This window comes from Helobdella robusta (assembly GCF_000326865.2).
Source record: "Helobdella robusta unplaced genomic scaffold HELROscaffold_67, whole genome shotgun sequence".
In the NCBI taxonomy this organism is placed as follows: domain Eukaryota; kingdom Metazoa; phylum Annelida; class Clitellata; order Rhynchobdellida; family Glossiphoniidae; genus Helobdella; species Helobdella robusta.
In genome coordinates, this window is record NW_008705379.1 from 353,087 (window position 1) to 358,056 (window position 4,970).

Consider the following 4,970-nt stretch of genomic DNA (forward strand, 5'->3'; position numbering starts at 1 on the left):
TACTCCAGTCATATTGGATTAAAATAATTAGTCCCAATAATTTAAAAACACGAATTAACAAATTTACATTTTTTCAAAGGTTTTATAAGTACTACTTCTTTGTAAAAAAAAAATGGCTTACAATTTACTAAGTTTTATATTTTCGTCTACTCAAGTAACCCAAATAGAACCATGGATCAACATTTGAAGACATGTTTGTATAAGTTTGAATGGATGTAGATACCTTTAAATTTTTTCTGTTGCTGAAGAGCCAGTAGATGACCTGTTGGTCAGTGCTCACACAGTCATGTTGACCGATCATTTCCTCAACAGCCCTCATATACTCACCGCACCATCTCAACAGAACCTCTCCTCCCCCTACAAAGTAACAACCACACACCCAAACCATATTTTCATTAACAATATCGCATGGTTTCATATTCTTCGATAAATCATAAACTTCAGTGTATGCTACTTTTGAGCGATCGAAGTTATCTGGGACATCCAAGTAAAACTTTTGAGAAAAGAGAGTCTCGTTAATGAGCTTCACAAAATAATACGGATCGTCACTAAGGGTCAAATCCCGAAATAATCCGATATCAAGCCATGCAAAATAATTCGTCTTGAAGGGATTTTCCACGATGGATCGATTCATGAGTTCGTATTTGCAGTGCATGACGGCTGAATACTCCGGAACAACCGTATTTGGAGGATGTTTGGGATAGCCGGGCTTAGAAAATATTTTTGTGATGTTCGGGAGCAGCTTGAATGCCCACAAATCATCTCTTTCCACCTCGATTATTCTGTATCTGCTTGGTTCGTGCTTCGACAGAATTTTTTTAAATATTTCCACAAATGAACTGTTTCTTTCCAGGTACACGATGAGCGGATTCAACAGGAGTGAAAATGTTGAACACCATCGTTTGTAGAGTTCACTGGAATAATATAGAGGTTTCAGACCTTTTTGAAATTTTTCTAGATTAAAGTATCCCGTGATAACTATTACATTCTCCTGCCTTTCTTGCTTTCAATTAAATTATTTTTATTTTAAAATAAAACTCAATAAAACCATATTAAACCGTTTCTTTGTTGATGTCTCACCTTATATACGTGCCTATGTGGCCAATGTGGACAACAAACTATAGAAATTATTATAAAAAATGCTAACAAGCATTTGAATTTCATTATAAAAATGACTTTAATTGAACGCATCGTCGTATTTTTCTCTGTTGCTATGATTACGCCTTTACAGTTTACACACACAGATCTATAAATCCATTTCGAGTAAAATCTTATTCTCACATTAATATATTTTCATATATATTGAATTATAAAAAAACGAAAATAAATATATATATTGAATTATGAAAAAACGAAAAAAAAATTAATTAAAAAAAATATTTGCGAAGTTTGCTGGAGCGCCAACAAACATTCAATCGAACATACCTACCAACAATTTCGAGATTTTAATAAAGCAAAGAAGACACATGGCTCTTTTGCTTTTATTTGATATCATTTAAAAATAAAAAATGTGAATTTTTTAAAAAGTTCGGATTTTAAACAAACGAATATAACGAAATATCGACCGTTAAAAAATTATTTCATCGTAGCATGTACATTTAGTAAGAACAGTTCACAACATATTATAATGGCTAAATCAACATGCCAAACAGAAATTATTTATACATGCATATATACAAAGTTCTAATCAAAATTCAAAGTAAATCAAGAAATACCAAAATTATATAACAAAATTAAAAAAAACTAGAAACCAGTCAACATTTAATAAATAAATAGACATTATTAAAAAAATTGTTCAAAAATAGTAAAATTTAAGGCGACGACAAAAAAATTTAGTGTGTTTTGTTGGTGTGGTGGTGTGAAGCAAAAACTAACACATAACAAAAAAATAGTAAAAAGTCGTAAGAATAGTAGTCAGTCACCTACCTACAATAAAATTACTCTCATGGCCCTAGCTTACCTATAATGATTAACTCATCTTACCTACCTACAAATTTGTATTTCTAAGTTTTAAAAATTTTACATGTTTCAGGTATTGTATTTTACTTATTTTAACGTTATTAATTTGCCTTTTTGGAGTAATTTAATTTTTTTTAATTTTTTTTGTTAGAAACTTTTTAACTAATGTTAAGCCCTAGCCTACCTACGATTGTCCAACTCATCTCAATCCCTAACTTACCTACGAATTAAATTAAAGTCCGGTAAAAAAAATAGCATGTTGAAGAGAAACATAACAACAACGACAACACCAAAAAATGGATGTCGTATATGTGTGTGTTGTATTAATATGTGTGTAAATGTGAGCGTGTGTACTCTTCAGAAACTTCTTCCCTACGGACGGACCTTCATTGCACTGACCATCATTTGACACGCATCGTGAATTTGACTGGATACTTGAAAACCCTAAATCAGAAAAAAAATTAATTTTATAAAATAAAAACCAAACCATTGGAAAACATGCAATAGGCGACATATCTTATTGAGACAATAATCCACTCCAATCACTCCAAAACATTCCAATCGTTTGTTCAAATTCGAGTACTTACTAAGGTACGAAGGTACGACGGCAAAAAATTTCCCGTTAATATTTATTATTATTATTGTTGTTGTTGTTTTCTTCGAATTGTCATCGGAACGATCATCATGAGTCCACCATCCGAAAGATGCTGATGCCCACCACAGCCCACCTCTCATCATTCTGTAGACAAGTTTTTTTTATATGAGCGTTTTGGTAAATCAAGGAACAAAAGAACGAACGAATAATAATAAAATAATTATTAAATGATTGGTTAAATGAATCGGTAAATGAATGAATTAACTAATTAATTAATTAACCAATCAATGGTTTAATAAATAAATAAATAAAATGAATCAATCAAAAAATGGAGGAAAATTTTGAAAGACAGAGTGATAGAATGAATGAATGAGAAAAATGAAAAAACGAAACTAAACCATACTTCAAAAATCGTCGTTATTGTTATCTTTGAATTGTCATCATGATCATCATGAGACCACCATTTGATAATGAACATCATGAGACCACCATCTGAAACGTGCTGACGCCCACCACTGCCCACCTCTCATCATTCTGTAGACAAAATTTTTTATTAGTGTAGTAGTAAATGAATGTTCGAACGAAGGAACAAAGGAATAAATTATTGGTTGAATGATTAAGTGAATGAATGAATGAATAAATTAATCAATCAATGAATCAATAAATCAACAAATGAATGTAATGAATAAATTAATTAATGGATGATTAATTTGAAAGATTGAGTGAGAACATGAATGAATGAGAAAAATAAAAATAACGAAACTAAACCTTACTTCAAAAATCGTCGTTACTGTAATCCATTGCACCGACCACCACATTCAGGTCGGCACACATGATTTCATCCGAACTTCTGAGTTTCAGTCGAACAGCCAACGCGCTGATTCTTCCTACACCACCATCATCATACGTAAATCCTCATGAAAACACCATCTGAAACGTGCTGACTCCCACCACTGCCCACCTCTCATCATTCTGTAGACAAATTTTTTTATTACCGTAGTAGTAAATGAATGTTAGAATCTTAGAAGCAAAAAATTATGAAATGAAAATAATGACAAATAATTAATATTTTAAAATAATAAAGAGAGTCAAATGTAAAAAAAAACTTACGGTCGTCCATTCGACAAAGGCAGAATGTTGAATGCTTTCTGGTTCCTACGTTGTCCTCCAAAACTGGTGCCAGTCCTCCTCGAGATTATTGTTGAAAAACAGCCCGTGTTGATGGAGAAAGAGAAAATTCTCACCAGAAAGCTTAGCGGTGCCTGCATCTCAAATTGCTTACTTAATAAAAATAATCCTATCTACCTATTCAATTACCTTAACTAATATATATTAAATTATTAATGGTACGATAGTCGAAAGTCCCCCTTCATTCTCCCTCCTTGCACAGAGGTTCACCGACAGCCAGGGCATCGGATAGTAAACCATTGCCGTGCGGATAGTAGACTATTGCCGTGCGGATAGTAAACCATTTGCCGTCCGGAAGCCGTGCGGGTAGTAGACTATGGCCGTGCCGCATAGTAAATCATTACCGTGCAGATAGTAAACCATTGCCGTCCGGATAGTAAACCATTGCCGGTTCACCACTGGCCACCAAGGCTTACCTCTGGCAAGGGACTTTGAAATCCAGAGTCTATCGGCTATCGTACCCTCAACTTACTTATTCATTACAATTAAACCCTAGCTTACCTAAAAATTACAAAACTCAAGAGCCCAATTCATTGGCCAATCGGCACCCACCCCACCACCTACGTAATGCCTTGGGCTCCAACTTAGTAATAATAATATAAAATTTAAACCCTAAATCTATTAATGAGTATGTGTTACAACGTATCCTTAACTTACCTATTCATTACATTAGGGCCCTAGCTTACCTAAAATTACAAAACTCAAGAGCCCAATTCATTGGCCTTTCGGCACCCACCCCACCACCTACGTAATGCCTTGGGCTCCAACATAATAATAATAATGTAAAACTTATAATTAACCTACCTATCGATAAACTTACAGCGTTTTATTTTACATTACAAGATTGTTCCTAGAATTACATTATTGCCCTTAACTACCTATGAAATTATATTACTCTCAGCCTTAGTAATAATAAATTGGAATGTGTAATGAAAATAAAATTACGCTCAAATACTAACATATGTGTTTATGTATATATTTGTGTGTGTGTGTGGGATACGCTGATGCGTGTAATGTGGGTGCAAGAAAAAATAGAAGCGATAAACTTACGCGCCTACCTATTCAACTACATTAGTGTTGGATGCTTCCTATCTATCCTATCTACAATTAAAATTATGCCTATCTAACCTACCTATATAGCTACTTAATGTAATTGTGTGTGTATATGTGCGTGTGAGCATTCTTACTTAATGTTAAATTACAGAGAAAACAGAGAAAAAAGAATAAA